Raw genomic sequence first — 18,484 nt, 5'->3', positions numbered from 1 at the left:
CCACAGCTATTTAACTAAGCTGGCTTCAAGATGCTTCTTTGACTATGACTGGAGCTTAGCTTAAAGTTTTTGTTTCCAAATAATTTTATCAATGAACAGCTTAAATTTAAAGCAATTTCATACAATTTAAAAAAAAAATCAGTTTCCCTTTTATAGTCAAATTTAGAGTGGGTTACCAGCATTGCCACTAGATGAGTAATCCAAAGCCCAAAACTCATGCTCACAGAACATGGGTTCAAAACCTGTCACAGCAGTATGTGGAGTTTAAAATCTTTAAATAATCCAGAATATGGATAGGTACAGCAATGTTGACCATGCAACTATCAACAATTGCTGTAAAAATCCATCTTGTTCACTAATATCATTCAGGGAAGAAAACCATCTATCCTTACCTGGTCTGGGCGATATGTGACTTCAGAATCCTTATAATGTGGTTAATTCTTAACAAACCTCTGAAATGATTGAACAAATGATTCAGTTCATGAGGAACAGCAGATGGGTAATAAATGTTGATTTTCTTTCCCCAGTGCCATCCATATCTTGTAAAACGTAGAGCACTAATGTGCAGGAACTGGCCCTTTGGCCACCATGACTGTGCCGAACACGTTGCCATTCTAATCTAATCCCATTTGCCTGCACATGGGCCATATTTCTCCATTCCCTGCCTGTTCATGCATCTGTCTAAATGCCTCTTAAACACTGCTTCTACCACCTCCCCTGGTGGTGCATTCCAGACACTTATCACCCTCTGTAATAAACTTGCCTTACACATCTCCTTTAAACTCTCCGCACCGTGCTTTAAACCTATGCCCCTTAATAATCAACTATGTTCCTGAGTATCTCAGGTTAAACAGAGGAAAAAGAAGTACTTTCTGATCAAATCATTGTGGAAAATTTGACAGTGTGTTCAAGGTTTTGTACGGTCCAAGAGGTTTTTAACTCAATCAGGGAAGAATCAGTTGTTCATCTGAGTCTAAAGTCTGTCTTGTGTGGTGATGTCTATTTTGGTCAGGTGACTGACCCAATGATTGGGCTTCCCTTAACATCCTTCACTCATTGCACAATACTGCCCCTTGTGCTGCTTTTTAGACTTTTACCGTGCTTCTCTGGGCAGGTTGATGGGTTGCCCTCATAATCCTCCCACAGTACTTACTACCATTGGATTTCACCTCGGATCCTTCTGACCACTAGCTTTCAGTTTCATGGGTCTGGTCACTATACCCACCATGTAGTAAGATCAGGTTTACACTGAAATAAGTAAACATTAACAAGCCTTATTAAACATAAATGTATACAATCAATGGTAAGATAGGACATACCTGAATTCTTACAGTTTTAGTTCCAGGTGATCTGAGGCAGATGTTCATTATAGTAAAGTTATATTTAACCCTCTCCTCCATAGCAACTGTGAATGACCCCTCCCTACTCACATAAACACATCCACTCTGTACCAGTTCTCTGCTGATTGTAATTTTCACTGATTGCTCCTTTTGGAATATTACTTGCATCCTCTGTAATGAAGGCTGATACAAGCTATCTGGTCAATGCATCTGATTAACTCTTGCGTCAATTTCTATTGGATCAAAGTTCACTTCTTAATTCCTTTCTCTTTAATCCCACAATAGAATCCATACAGTGTGAAAACAGGCCAAAGTCCATATCAACCCTCGAAAGAGCATCCCACCCAGTCTCACCACTCTACCCTATCACTATAGCCCTCTATCCCCCATGACTAAGCCACCTAACCTGCACGTTCCGGGATATTATGGGCAATTTAGCATAGACAATCCACCAAAGCTGCATACTTTTGGATTGTGGGAGGAAACTAGAGGAACTCCACGCAGACAAGGAGAGAATGTGCAAACTCCAAACAGGCAGTTGTCGGAGGGTGGAATCGAATCTGGGACCCTGGCACTAAGAGGCAGCAGTAATAACGATTGAGACACCGTGTCACCCACTGCTACTAATTAGCATACTAATTGGCTCCAGATCATGCTGCTTGCAAAATCTATCTAGATATAACTCTATGAACTCCTCATGTAAATTAGATTACTTACAGTGTGGAAACAGGCCCTTTGGCCCAAGAAGTCCACACCGACCCGCCGAAGCACAACCCACCCATTCCCCTACATTTACCCCTTTACCTAACACTACGGGCAATTTAGCATGGCCAATTCACCTGACCTGCACATCTTTGGACTGTGGGAGGAAACCGGAGCACCTAGAGGAAACCCACGCAGACACGGGGAGAATGTGCAAACTCCACACAGTCAGTCGCCTGAGTCGGGAATTGAACCCGGGTCTCTGGCACTGTGAGGCAGCAGTGCTAACCACAGTGCTAACAAATTACTTTTGCTGACTGACTTTTCCAATCAATATATAGGTAACAGTCTCCAATGATTATTGCAATGTCTTACTGACAATCAAACATCATTTATTCACACTGCCTGGTGAAGTCAGGAAGCTGTACACCCCTGCAAGTGACTTCTTGCATTTATCAATACTCAAGAAACCTAACGCCACCCAAGGAAAGACGGTCACTTAATTGACATTATGTCTAACACCTTCAATCACAGTGGCAGTTGTGTGTACAATTTTCTTTGTATTCAGTCACAGGATGTGGGCATCACTGGCCAGACCAATATTTATTGTCCATCTCAGAAGGTAGTTGAGATCAGCCACTTTGATGTAGGTCTAGAGTCACATATAAGCCAGAACGAGTAAGGTCAGCAGATTTCCTTCACTAGAAGATATTAATGAACCAGATGGGTTTTTCTGACAATCAGCATCATTTCATGGTCACTATCAGATTCTTAATCCCAGTTTCTATTTTGTATTGAGTTCAAATTCTTGGGGGAATTTGAACACAGGTCGCAAGGCCATTTTACCTTGGCCTCTGGATGAATAGTCTAGTAATAATATTACTAGGTCATCATCTCCCCCAGTACGATAGCAACTTACAGTGGTCAATGACCATTTCCAACACTTTGCTGATGATCAAAAGAAAACTAACGGGGTGAGATTGGATTTATCTTGCTTTCTGTGGTCAGGACACAACCTGAGTAATTGTTGAGTAGACACTAGTGTATTAGTTCTGCTGGAACATCTAAAATGACAAAAAGAGTTGATTTAATTTTTAAAATAATTTCCCAGAATTGAGGTGTTCCACAATTTTTCCAGCTCTAACCGATATTGAGATGATGAAATCTTGAACCACTGCAGTCCGAGCGATATGGGTGCACTCATAGTTTTGTTCTCAAAGGAGTGTGAGATTTTTGACCCAGTAATTGTGAAAGACAGTGATCTAGATCTAATTCAGGTGAGTGATTTGGAAGGGAATTTGCAATTGATGGTGTTTCCAAGCACGTCCTGTCTCTGTTGTCCGAGATGAGAAGTAGTGAGGATTTGGCACATACTGTCGGACAAAATTGATAAGTAATCATACTGTACTTTGTGTATAGTATTCACCTACTACCTGTGCATCAAGATGGAAGCAGCAAATGCTTTAGGTCGTGGATGTGAGACTGGTGTAACTAGATGGTGTCAAATGTCTTGATTATTGTTGAAATTGCATTCATCCATGCAAATGGAAAGTATTGCATATCATATCAGACTTATGCCTAGTGGATGAGGAATATGCTTTGGAAAGTCAGGAGTTGAGTTACACACTGTAAAATTTCCAATGTCTAATATGTTCTGAGTAGCTACAGTAGCCATGTAGGCAAATTGAGCATGAGATTAACTTTTATGAACATCTTTATGAGATATGTTAGGTTATTTTTTCTTTGATCTGTTTTTCAACATCTGTATGTTTATTTGGACTAGATTAAGAGGTGTAAAGTGGGAAAATATCATTTTCTTGATGCTCCAAATGGCGGTATCTGATTGGCATTTATATGTTGCAAGAGGAACATACTTTTTAAAAGTAGATTTATGATTGGGTGTGTCTTATGAGTATACAAAGATTTGTCATTGTAGCATGGCTTGTTGGAGTACATTAGATGAGTAGGTATTTAGGAATGATGGAAGTGGCGTGAAGATATGAAATGACATAGCCAGCACAGGGAGGTCATATTTCAAAATGTTCCTGCATTCAGATTATGGTCCAAACTCTTTGAAGGGAATGTGAACTGAGACTCATGAAGAAGTTGGTCTAATTCTATGAAGATCATTGGGTGTATGAGATGCTTGCTGTTTCAATGAAAATAGTCAGTTAAGAAGTGCAAGATGCAGACTTCCTTTACCCCATAGTGGTGAAAATACCTGGCACCCATATGGGTCTGGAAATTCTGGAATAAGGTCTTACCCAGCATATTTGAAAAGCTCTAGTATCAGCCTGAATCCTTGTACACTTAGCCCAAAGATTGTTTTTATGAGTACAGTGAGTTATGTGACAAAATTGAACTTGCTGAATGTGGCATTAGAAACAACATATAGGGAGTTAACAAGTAAATTCTTATAACATTCCTCAACAGAATAATAATCTGCTCAGAGCAAAGGTATTTGCTGCAAAGGTTCCATAAGTTGAAATGCTTATGAGAAAGCATAAAAGATGTTAGTTAGCTACTGGGCCAGAGCTGATAGATCCAGTCATGTGGTTTTGACTAACTATTAAGCATTAATGGTTTGCTGTTGATCTGGTGCAATAATGCAAAACACAATTTTCTTTCTGTTTAACTTCAAAGCTGTTTAGATTATATTTCTGAGAACAAGCTTGCATGAAAAGCAGCCTACAGCTAGTTTTGTCTTCAACCAATTTCAGTCTTAAAACAACTGCCAAAACATTCTGATTAAACTTATTGCCAAATGGCAGAGGAGTTTGTCAGTTCTGAGGCTGTGACATGCTTTAAAGTACAAGAGATGGTCTTAGTGAATATTGGGGAGACAGTGAGTAATAGGTTTATGATTTTGTTTGTGGAGAAAATAGCAATTTTTTACAGTTTACAGTGTGATCATGGGTCATGAGCGCACTGACTGGAGGTGAGGCGCTGTTGTGAACTGTGTTTGATGTCCCCTTGCAGCCTAGACACCAGGGCCTGGCATTGCCTTGAGGTGTGGTCTGGTATGGACAGGAGTTGTGTGGACTGGGGTGGAAGGGCTGTAAATTGTGTACTTTTTAGTTCTTAGTTTTTTTTCTATTTTATACCAAAAAAAATCTGTAGTTAAGCATCTGTACTTAAGTCTCTTTATACCTCAGGTGGCACTGTAAGTGGTGATTTGTAAACTTTTCATGTAAGTATATGTGACAATAAAGCTAATTCTAAGTCTAAAACCTTTCTTGTTTCACAGCTATGTTTTAGACAGAGAAATATACTTTCAGCATGCTCTTTAAAATGTGAAATTAAATAGAAACAGATGGCTTATGGATTTAAGAGGTGTAGTTGAGGATAGTTTACCACAGGTTATAAAGGAACCACGAGGGAGAAAGAGAAGGAAAAACATACTCAGGTGTTTTCACTGTAATAAAGTTGGCCACATTAAGTCACAGTGTTGGTGGTATAAGAAAAGCACTGGGAAAATAGATGTGGTAAAACAGGATAAGCCAGTGGGGTTTATTAAAGTGATAAAGGAGATCCCAGTGAAAGCTAAAGAGCTGCAAGAGATTGTGCAGCCTGGTCAGGGGTTGGTTAATAAGAAAGTACCACATCTCTTTAAAGAATTTACTATGTGGGTAAGGTTTGCTCATGTGAACTAGGAGGAGTAGGTAAATATATTAAAATTTTAAGAGAAACTGGAGCAAGTCAATCTTTGATGGTGAGAGATGATGAGATATGTACTTTGGAAGGAGTAATGCCAGAAAAGGTGGTAATATGAGGAATTCATTGTAAGAAGAGTAGTGTTCCATTTTATAAGGTGAGGTTGCAGAGTCTGGTGAAAAGTAATGATGTGGTGGTGGGAATAATAGAGAAATTCTCTGTTCCAGAGAAACAGTTTATCCTTGGAAATGATATGGCTAGATCATAGATGGGGGGGTGATGATGACTATGTTGAAAAGCCAGTGGAAAATCAGGCAACTAAGATGTTAGAGTATATATATCCTGGGCTGAAAATGTGTTGCTGGAAAAGCGCTGGAAAAGCGCTTTTCCAGCAACACATTTTCAGCTCTGATCTCCAGCATCTGCAGTCCTCACTTTCTCCTATATATATCCTGGGATTTTACCTGACTGTGTGGGGACAAAGCCGACAAGTTGGAACAGAAGGAGAAATCAAAGAATAAAGATAAGGAAGTTGAAGATCAATTTTTGGAAACTATGTTTGATCAAATGGATAAGAAAAAACAAGAATAGGTTGTGGACAAAGTAGATAGTTTTGGTTTAGAGAGGTTAGTTGAATTACAATAATAAGGATTTAAAAGATCAGTCGTATCAAAAACCATACACAGAAAATGAACCGAAGTGTATCCTAGAATATTACTATGTTAATAATGAATACTTGATGAGAAAACGGAGACCATCAAATATTCAGGTGAATGAAAAATGAGCAGAAGTTCATCAAGTCGTATTACAGTGGGTTATAAAAAGGTAGTGTGGGTAGCACATGAGGTACCAATAGGAGGTCATTTGAGAGTAAGGAAATCTTAGTCCAAAATACCAAAACATTTTCATAGGCCTGGACTGCATAGAGATGTGGCTGAATTTTGCCAGACATGTCAAACATATCAGGTAATAGGAATACCTCAGGCAGTGATAAAGCCACCACCATTAATACCTATTCCAGCATTTGAGGAACCTTAAACAAGAGTCTTAATTAATTGTGTAGGATCCCTCCCAAAAACAACAATCAAAAATCAATATTTGTTGACCATAATGGATGCGGTTACTAGATTCCATTATATAATATCACGGCCGAAATGATTGCAGAAGAGTTACTCAAATGTTTCACAAGAAATCGACCATTCACAGAAATATAATGAGATCAAGGGTAAAATTTTACATTAAAATTATTCAAGGAAGTTATGGATAGCTTAGAAATAAAACAAATCAACTCCACTGTGTACCATCCAGAATTGCAAATAGAATTAGCATGGTGGCATCAAATGTTAAAGACCATGTTGTCGGCTAATAGTCATGAGTACTCAGAGGATTGGAATAAAGGAATTCCATTTGTACTTTTTTGAAATTGGGGATATACCAAATGAATCAACTAAATTCAATCCATTTTAGTTAATTTTTGAACATGAGGTGAGAGACCAACTGAAACTAATTAAGGAAAAATTAGCAAGTCAGACTTCAGAGACCACATATTTGAACTATATTTCAAATTTTAGGGAAAGATTAAATAGAGTTGGCAAGACAGCATTTGACAGTAGTACATGTGATGAAACAGGAAGCAGAAAAGATATCAAAAATTTGTAGTTTCACAAGAGGAGAAAAAGTGTTAATGTTACCACCAGTGGTGGGTGAAATTTAAAAGCAAGGTGTAATGGTTTTTATCAAATCAAAAGGACATCAAGTGAGGTGAATTATTTGACAAGAATGCTTGATAGAAGAGAAGCTCACAGAGTGTGTCATGTGAATATGCTCAAATGGTATTTTGATAGGGAAGGAAATCAAAAGGAGAATATGGCACTGGTTACAACTCAGACTGAAGAACCAAATCCAGATAGATTTGATTTTGACATTCCTCTAATTAAGTTGGTTAATGAGGAAGTTCTAAAAAAAGGGATAAATTATTGAGTTATCTTCGAGAAGAAAATCAAAATGACCTGAAAGAGTTACTACAATCATTTGGAGAGATATGTGGGAATAAGCTGGGAAATATAAATCTATTTATGCATGATGTAGATATAGGAAATGCTTCCAATTAAGCAACATCCTCATAGACCTAACCCTCCAAAATTGGCACAAATTCCAAAGAAGATTGAAAGCACATCAAAGGCAATATAATTGAAGTGAGTTGCAGTGAATGGAGCTTCCCATAGTGATGGTGCCAAAATCTAATGGTACCCAGTGCCTAAGTATTGATTACTGCAAAGTCAATGTAGTTACAAAATCTGACTGGAAGACTGTATTGAGAAAATGTGACAAGCAACTTATATTTCAAAGCAGAGCCTACTCAAAGAACACAAGCAAGTACCTTTATCCAAGAGAGTAAAGGAAATTTCGGCTATCCTAACACCAAATTGACTTTAACAGTTTAAAGTTATGCCATTTTGTGTGAAAAATGCACCAGCTTCATTTCAAAGACTAACCAATAAAGTAATTTTGGAATTACCCAACAGTATGGTGTACATAGACAACCTGTTATTTTTAGTCACACATGGAAGGAGAATCTATCGCAATCGCTCAATCAACTTCTGGAGGTGGGCTAGGTAATAAAGCTGGCTAAAAGTGTGTTTGCAAAACTTCAAATCACATTCTTAGGCTATATGATTAGACATGAACAGCTGACACCACAGGATGTGAAAACAAAGGTTATTGGAGAGTTTCCCACACCACCTATGAAGAGGGAAGTACTACAATTCCTGGGACTGAGCGTCTTTTGTTGAAAGTTTTTACCAACGTTTACCAGTGTAGTTGATCCACTAGCTGACTTGTTGAAGAAATACAGAAAGGTTAGTGGATGAAAGAGTAACAGAAGGCATCCAACAGCCTGAAAGTTGTGTTAACCATTGCTCAGTATTAACCACACCTAATTAGGTGGCTATCAATGCAAGTGATGTGGGTGTCAGTGCTGTACTTGTGAAAGGTGATGAGAAGATAGAAAGACCTTCTCCAGAAAGTTAAATATCCATCAAAAGAAATATTCAACAATTTAGAAGGAGACCTTGAGTCTGAGGGCATTGCAACATTTCAACATTTATGTTGCCAGTGATAGGTCTGAGACAATTGTACATACTGATCTTAACCCCTTAAACGTTTTGGAAAAATGTCAGGATAAAAATACCAGAATGTTCAGATGGAGTTTATTGTTACAGCCATTTAATTTGAAAAATATACATGTGGCAGAATGAGACATGTTGTCACGACTTTGATGAAGGAAGGTGAAGGGATTTGGTGGCAGGAGAAACAGACTGAAATAGACTGTAGTATTGAATGTTTGCATGCTTAGCGTCAAAGTATTGTATAAATATTGCAGTGTAATAGCTTACCAACTAAAGATTTTTAAAATGAAGCCATCTTTGTATATCGGTAGTTCATTTTGTTTAAGGGGAAGGTGTGACAATACTATAGCTTTAAGAGGTGTATTTTGTCCGCTTTGTTCGAAGAGAGTTTTTGAGCCAGATGTTCTGAGTTGTCTCTTCCAAGCCAATAAAATCAACAGCTTGTGAAGCCTTGACTTCTCTTCAAGTTAAAAAATTAGAAACTGCATGAATGAGTGGAGTCAGGCTCTCACAAAACCCGAGTTTTAGTTTAGCTTTCAGTTGTTAGTATTTTGAAGGTTTCTGTGGAAGCTGTTACACATCTCTCTCAGACACAGCAAAATGCCAAAAATTTCTCTTGATGTTCTTTTCACATGGATTGGAGAAACGTCACATATGAGACAATCAGTTTGCAGAATTTGCCTTTGCCAAGTGTGTATTTATGGAATGTTAATATGTTGGAACAGCTGTTGCTTAGTAGTTAAATAACTTGTTATTCTGTTAACTTAAAATTATACCAATTCTTCTTTCTTTTGTTTGAATGTGTAAAAATAAACAGTGTTTTGCATAAAGGCGGGAGGGTGACCAATCTAATTATATAATATATGGAACATAGCACCTTGCATTTGTCTTTAAATAAGATAAAATTAAGGGAATAAGATAACTCCTTGATATGTTTGGAAGAATTTTGGTATGGTCCATAACATAGATGATTCACCCACAGAAACTATTTTACATAACCCTTCAGTATCATTATCATTTATAGAGGAACATTATCCTCCAGATTGCAGGGTGCATGATTTATCTTCATGGAAGTTACTATTCACATAGAGTGAGAGAAAATATCTAGTTTAAGAACTTACAAACATGGAAAATGTATAGTGTTTTTCAAATAAGTGGAACTGCAATGAAGTGCCTTCTGCCAAAGTGGACTTGTGCATCATCTAGCATGCCCTTTTAAGATCAACAAGAATATTTCCCAGTTGGCATACCCTAAGAACATTTATAATTTGATCTCTATTGTTAAGGAAAGCATTTCTCCATGTTCATCCTTTAAATCTGGAGATGGATGAAGGTAATGAGGTTGTTGAAATCCTGTGTTGTGGCTGCTGCCTCCACATAATTCTGACATCTTGTGTTGAGACAACACTAACTACTATAAGTTGGATTCCAGGGCTTCTAAATCCATTATGTAATCAGTGGCAAGTTCACTATCAAGGTTTGTTTTTCAGGTCATTTATCTCGGGTCGAGAGTGTGATGCTGGAAAAGCACAGCAGGTCAAGCAGTATCCGAGGAGCAGGAGAATCGATGTTTTGGGCATTCCTTATTCTCGATGAAGGGCTTATGGCTGAAATGTTGATTCGCCTGCTCCTCGCATGCTACCTTACCTGCTGTGCTTTTCCAGCAGCACATTTTCGACTCTGATCTCCAGCATTGCTTTCTCCCATCCAGTTATCCAACCCAGCACTAGGACCTGAAAGTCTCAATAGCAAAAATTTAAATATGAGCAACAATATTCAATGACATCAGCCAGAAAATCTTGAAAGTGATGCTGGATGCTGGGGAATAGTGGTCGCCATTACATTTCTTACATTCTGCATTTAGTTTTGAAAACACTGGAAATGTTATTTATTGGGCTTGTCTCTCAATCCTCAATGACTCAACTACACATAGCTATAATATTCAAGGTTGTGTAAACCATGTCAGAAGTGCACATTTTAGAATTCACTCAACACACTTGTAGGGTGCTCAACAGTCTCAAACAAATTTGGCCCATAATATTCGGTCTTCAGATGATCAAGGACTAGACATATTCCCAAAGATGCATTGGGACCCCTTGGAAATGCCAGCACACTGACTACATTGCTATTACCCAGAAAATTCAAATTTCTGGAGTTCTGGATAATCAGCCTCTACCCAGAACTGCTCAAAAAAGTCTTCAGCTCTGATTTATTTCTGCGGACTTCAGAAGATACCAGTTTACTTATTAGATTAGATTACATTACACTATAGTGTGGAAACAGGCCCTTCGGCCCAACAAGTCCACACCGACCCGCCGAAGCGCAACCCACCCATACCCCTACATTTACCCCTTTGTGGGCGGCACGGTGGCACAGTGGTTTGCACTGCTGCCTCACAGCGCCAGAGACCCGGGTTCAATTTCCGCCTTAGGTGACTGACTGTGTGAATTTGCACGTTCTCCCTGTGTCTGCGTGGGTTTCCTCCGCAGTCCAAAGATGTGCAGGTCAGGTGAATTGGCCATGCTAAATTGTCCAATGTGTTAGGTAAAGGGTAAATGTAGGGGTATGGGTGGGTTGCGCTTCGGCGGGGCGGTGTGGACTTGTTGGGCCAAAGGGCCTGTTTCCACACTGTAAGTAATCTAAATCTAACACTACGGACAATTTAGCATGGCTAATTGACCTGACCTGCACATCTTTGGACTGTGGGAGGAAACCGGAGCAAACCCACACAGACACGGGGAGAATGTGCAAACTCTATACAGTCAGTCGCCTGAGGCGGGAATTGAACCCGGGTCTCTGGCGCTGTGAGGCAGCAGTGCTAACCACTGTGCCACCGTGGACAGTTTCCCAGAAAATGTTTGATAGCTAAAGAACAGCTTGAATTGTTGGATAACAATACTAATGTTACTCCCCTTGACTGTCCCTTGCTGATCAAACCTCAAACCTTCTCCTTCCTCTGAATTGACTACTCTCTAATGTCCTAACAAGCCCCTCACCTGGCACCTCTATCCCTGATGTCACCCAATGATAAGAATAATTGAAAGAACTGCAGATGCTGGGAATCAGAAACAAATTCAGAAATTGCTAGAGTAAAACTCAGCAGGTCTGGCAGCATCTATAGAGAGAAATTGGAGTTAACATATTTGGCCCAGGAACTCTTCTTCAGACAAAGTTCTGCCAGACCTGCTGAGTTTTTCCAGCAATTTCTGTTTCTGTTTGTGACCCAACTATGCCCTGATCAAATGACAATGCTCCCACCATCCCTAACCCAACCCTACTACTACTTCAGTGACATCCTCCAACTATCCTCCAGCCCAACTTAACTAACAACATATCCACCATTAACCCCAACCCTCATAATTGCCCATAGCCTGTCAAACAAGCTTTGGGAATTTAAACTTCCCTGAATAGGAAAGGCAGTGCCAAAAAAAGGGGGCAAGGCTGCCAGAAACATTCTCCACACTGTTCTCTCTGTGGATGCCTGCATTTGGCGAGTTCTGTCATAACCCACATTGGAAGACAGGCCCAAACAATCTCAGACAAGTAGCTGGGGATTTTTTTTTTGCCTGGTCCAGGTTGGAAATAGGGATTATAACCCAGTTCAGAAGATTTGGGCCATTGTTTTGCTCCACATCAACTCTTTTCTGTCAATCTGTTCAGATGGAGAACAACAGTGCTGTACAGCCATGCTGCTTCTACACTCCGTTCCTCCCCTATCATGAACAATCTTTCACCTGGGGCTCCCTCTGCATCATTATCATGCAAACCCATTAGATCAATGTAGTAACTGATTACCATAATGCCTATTGTTGTCCAGGACAGTTAACACTGAAAAGGGTTAGTTAACAAAATGAGATAGGCACAGCCATCCAAGGAGAAGGAAGAAGATTGAAACTCTAATTTTAAGAAAAAGAGAGTGAACCTTCAAATATTCAAGCATCTCAAAAGTGCATAAAGCCTGTCTGGTTGCAGAAATGTATCAGATAGCAGTGAAGAGACCAGCAGCACTGTTAGTGATATGGGATCTACCCATGAAAGCCTGAGGTAGTGAAAAGGCTTGACTGTACCATGGAGAGTCTTACCAGAGCTACAAATGAAGGAGAAAGCCCAACATTTTGGACCCTATACTGCCATCATTATTGCATACCCAATGTGAATAAATTGCTTAGTGGAAGGATGAAGAATTTTGGATAAAATTCAAGGCTGAAATGCTAAAAGATGGCTTAAAATAATATGCTGAGTAAGCAAACTGTACTATACTTGTTTATTAACACTGGGAAACAATGCGAGAAAAGTATTTGTAATAAAAATAATTATTTTAGAAAGTTGGGTAAACAACAGTGTGAATTTGCAAGTGATCATAGAAAAGTTGAAGGCAAAAGAGTTCATTAAAATAGTGTTTTGAAAGGTAAAAGCAACATTGTTGAAGTGAAAGTACTGTCTAAACATAGAACATAGAACATTACAGCGCAGTACAGGCCCTTCGGCCCTTGATGTTGCGTCGCCCTGTCATACTAATCTGAAGCCCATCCCACCTACACTATTCCATATACGTCCATGTGCCTGTCCAATAACAACTTAAATACACTTAAACTTGGCGAATCTATTACCGTTGCAGGCAAAGCATTCCATTCCCTTACTACTCTCTGAGTAAAGAAACTACCTCTGACATCTGTCTAATACCTATCTCCACTCACTTTAAAGTTGTGTCCCCTCGTGTTTGCCGTCCCCATACTTGGAAAAAGGCTCTCCCTGTCCACCCTATCTAACCCTCTGATTATCTTGTATGTGACTATTAAGTCACCTCTCAATCTTCTTCTCTCTAATGAGAACAGCCTCACGGCCCTCAGCCTTTCCTCGTAAGACATTCCTTCCATACCAGGCAACATCCTAGTAAATCTCCTCTGCACCCTTTCCAAAGCTTCCACATCCTTCTTATAATGCGGTGACCAGAACTATACACAATACTCCAAGTGTGGCTGTATCAGAGCTTTGTACAGCTGCAGCATAACCTCCTGGTTCCAGAACTCAATCCCTCTATTAATAAAGGCCAAAACACTGTATGCCTTCTTAACAACCCTGTCAATCTGGGTGGCAACTTTCAGAGATCTGTGTACATGGACACCGAGATCTCTCTGCTCATCTGCACTCCCAAGAATCGTACCATTAGCCCAGTACTTTGCATTCCAATTACTCCGTCCAAAGTGTATCACCTCACACTTGTCCACATTAAACTCCATTTGCCACCTCTCAGCCCAGCTCTGCATCCTATCTATGTCTCTCTGCAACCTTCTACATCCTTCGTCATGTGCAAGATAGGGGACTCTGCGACCCCCATCAGGCACTCTGCTTCCCTTCCCAAGAACAAAGATACGGAGGAGTTCGTCCAAAACTATTTATTCAATTCTGCAGAACCGGGTGTTACCTCAATGGCTTCCCACGAGGCACACACACAGATTGTAATCCCCGCACGTTATATACATGTAGGAGTGGGCGGGGCCTTCTACTGTCTCAGCCAATCAGTGTTAAAGTTCCCCACTGTCCTCCTGATGGATGAGATTATTTGGTTATTCACCCAGCCAATCAGTGTTCGAGTTCCCCGCTTCTCCCTTATATGGATGATGACGTACAGCCGTGGTTGTGGGCGGTCCCTCAGCCACGAGGAAAGCTGTTTCCATTGTTCCATTCATGAAAATCTGGGGGAGTGTCTGCTCGTGCTTACTACAAGGTAGAGAAGACTAGAATGGTGGCTTTGTACTTACTATGTGCTTACTACAGCAGTTAATGATTTAAAAATTACACCACCCCCTACAAATCCCCCGTGTCTTTTCTTACGGTTTGTAATTTTTAAACTGGGAGTTTCTTCTCCAGGGCGTCCAATAGCTCCCGAGCTTGTTTATCAAGCTGCCCATCTCTAATGCTACCCTCGCCCAAGAGGGATTCAGACTGTTCTATCTCGAGGTTCATCCTTTCAACCTGCCCATAAGGAACATCCCTCTTAGTAAGGGCAGTTTCGATCAGTCGCTGAGTTAATCCCCTGGCGCAGGGAATGATGCAACACCCGAGGGCAGTTAGTACCCCTGCCACCACTATACATGAGATGAGAAAGAAAACGACCACCCCCTTCCATTTACCGAACCAAGCTTCCAACCAACCCGTGAGGCCAGAATCGATGCCCGAGTTTTCGGCGAGTTCATCCGCCAATGTGGTGAGCCCATCCAGGGCGCGGGTGATGGACCCATCAGGGGCTGTGTTGTTGGGGATGAAAGTGCAGCACTGAGTGCCTATCATGACACAAACACCCCCCTTCTCTGCTAACATCATGTCCAGGGTCAACCTATTTTCCCACGCCATTCTGCTAGTGGCGTCTAGTTGTTCTGCTATTCCCTTCACTGCATCCCGAGTATAATTAATGAACCTCTGCTGATTGTAGTAAATATAATTAATCCAATCCACGTTCTTATTGATGGTAACCCACCAGAACAGTGACGACTCAAAACCCGCCGCTATCCGGTTCCTAGCCTTGTATTCGTCAGGAACACCCCTGGGGACCCCTATGGCATCTAAATATATGTTATCATCGAAAGAGGTCTCCAAAGCCCTCTTAGTTCTTCTACTGGAACGGGCTTGCTCTTGTTTTTCGAATGCCAGGGTGAATGGGATGGCCAATTGAACGATTGCACAAGTGCCCGCCCATTTTTGGGGCAGGGTCGGTCGCAGAATCCTCCCACCACAGTACCACCAGAGGTCTGCCCTAGGCACATGAATGTGGGAGTAATTCCTGCCCCCGGTAGTTTCGTTGACCAGCCGAATTGATCCGCTGCACTTGTCAAATGTCCCCACATCATTGTCCCATTGCGGTGCCGTCCGAGAGACGCAGGCTTGGTGCATATCCGTTACCCCTGTGAATGACGGAGGGCGGGGCGCCCCTTTAGACCTGACGGGAGGAAACTTCAAACTTAAGGGTCGACAAGTGGGGTCGTTCCAGGCCTCTTGGTCCTGGTACAGCCTTACCATGCAGTCCAAGGCTTGTGGATGTTTCTCCCATCCCAGCGGGAATGGGACCACCTGAGGGTTAGGACGGGCACCCGTGCACGCGTAGCAATCACGCTTTTTCATGCTCCTTACCGTATATTTGACCCATTCCATCTAGGCATTCGCCTCCCCGTATCCCGTTTCTATTTCAAAGGTCCTTTCCAAGTCCATCACCTCAATTATCCTAACCTTTTCCTGCTCATCGGGGGTGGATGAGGCCCCAGACTCAGCTTCAATGACCGTGATGGTTGTGCAGCACAGCTGCAACCCCTTCTGTCCTGCCTGGCCCCCAACCCTAATACCCAGGATCGTTCCATTAAGGCTCGTCCCATTGTTCCCCAAGGTCTTTATGGTCAGATAGAGTGGATTGCACTGATTCTGCTCACAATTCCGCCCAGGGGTGATGGGATCACGGACAATTGACACCATAGCCTGGACCCCGGGGGCCGGAGGCCTATTGATGCCTTCTTTGCCATGCAACTGTAATACTAACGTCTGACCCTGGAATCCCCTTTCTCTCTCTAGGTTACGCTTAGTCTGATTCAGTTCATTTTTAGTCGCACAGGGCACCAACCCACATAGGTCTAAACTAAGTGTCTGTGTTGGCTTGTTGGCGGGAACGGAGATGGAGAGCCACCGACGGTCCTCTGCCTGTTTTTTCCCAGAGGCCGAATTGGGTAACACGCACACTATGACCCAGCCGAAGGATAATGGCAAAGCAAGTTAACAATACGATTGACTGCATTTTGTTGCAACACTTGTGTCCGGCCGGAGGACACAGTCCTTTAAACTCGCCAAAGTCCAATTAGTCTGTTCTCAGGGTCTCTGTTCCTTAGATGCCTCTGTCAGAGAGGTTTGTTCGTCCTCCGTCGGTTGTGGCACCGGTCCCTTGATCAGAGTATAATGTATCCAGCCCTTTTCGGCCGTGCGGACAGCCGTTTCGGTCGTCAAAAGTACTAGGAAGGGACCGTCCCAAGTTGGTTCGAGGGTGCGTTGCTTCCAGCTTTTAATCAGGACCCACTGACCCGGCTTGATGGTGTGCACCGCATACTCGAGGGGCGGCGTCTGTGCCAAAAGTCCCTGTTGGCGTAAACGAGATAGAGCAGACCCCAGAGCCACCACATATTTTTGCACAAACATGTCCCGAGACTCGAATAAGGGAGGTTCTCCCTTCGGCCCATGGAACGGGAGGCCAAACAGCATTTCGTAAGGGGAGACGCCCAAATCCCGTCTTGGCTGGGTGCGAATTTGCAACAGGGCGAGGGGTAGGCATTTGGTAACTGTCTTCAGGCCCTGCCTCCCTTCCCAAGAGATGGGGTATTGGCGCACTCTGACGTCAGGGCTCTGGGGCTTTAATTTTACCTCCACAGGTCGAATTGCGAGCCCCCCCCCCCCCGGTTCCCTTTGGCGACCAAAACCCTAGGGTCTATCTCTGTCAATCGGGACTCACTAAGGTATGACATGGTAATGGCTAATTCTTCCTCTTCACCCACTCCTATTCGTAGACCGAAACGGACTATTAAATCCCATCCCAACAACCCATAGGGAAGGTGCGGGAGGTGAAGGAGTTCCACTTGGAGCTCCTCCTCCTCCAGCCGCAAGGGTTATGGTTCAAATATTCTTGCACTGAAAACCCCACCCTTTACTCCTGAAATGTTTAATGTTTTAGCGTGGAAGCCAACCCCCCTAGGATGGAGGGGGATTGAGGACCTGCCGGCGCCTGTGTCAACTAAGAAAGTAACATCTTGTCTAAATGGGCCCACCCGTAAATTTACCAGGGGTTCTTTGTAGGCCCGTGTTCCGATCCTCCCCTGACTTCCCTAATCCATTTGTTCGCGCTCCATTTCATACATCCCTTCTCGCTCCCTTTTAAAATCGGGACAATCCCTCTTGAAGTGTCCCAGTTTCCCGCAATGGTAACATCCGGCCGCCTGAGGCCGTTCGATTCCATAAGATCCTCCTCTCCCACTTCTGCCCCGTCTCGCTCCTCTCCCTCTCCAATTTTTCCTCGACCTTCCTCTTTCCATCCCATAACCTTCTTCCCCCATTCCGGTGGATTTACAAGCTTCCCGTATGGCTGCCACCATCATTTTTGTCTTCTGTTTCTCCCTTATTACATCCCTCTGAACGTACACCTTCTGTGCTTCCCGTAATAATTCTGCAACATCTTTTTCAGCCCAATCCTCCACTTTCTGTAATTTCTTCTGAATGTCAGGCCATGACTTAGACACAAAGTGCACCTTAAGCATGCCCTTGCCTATTTCCCCATCGGGGTCTAAACCTGAATACTTTCGTATGGACTCCTGCAAACGGTCTAAAAACTCACTCGGGGATTCATCCTTTTTCTGTCCAACTTCGAATGCTTTCGCTAAATTCCGCTGTTTGGGCACGCAGGTTTTGATTCCCCTGATTATAAGGTTTCTGAGGTCTGTCATATTAGCCCGTCCCCCCTCGTCATTATGATCCCACCGGGGGTCCTCTAAGGGTTCTTCTGCTCTCCACGCTGAGGGCCGTCCTGATGCTCCCTATCCCAAATGGCCATTGCACTATTCCGGATCATGACAATTTCATCGTAATTAAATAGTATTCTCATCATGGCCTGCAATTCGGCCCATGTGTATATAC

The sequence above is a fragment of the Chiloscyllium plagiosum genome, unplaced genomic scaffold (genome assembly GCF_037043375.1).
Source record: "Chiloscyllium plagiosum isolate Xiang-an unplaced genomic scaffold, Cpla_swu_hap1 HiC_scaffold_1, whole genome shotgun sequence".
Classification (NCBI taxonomy): Eukaryota; Metazoa; Chordata; class Chondrichthyes; order Orectolobiformes; family Hemiscylliidae; genus Chiloscyllium; species Chiloscyllium plagiosum.
Note: the sequence above shows the minus strand (reverse complement) of the source record.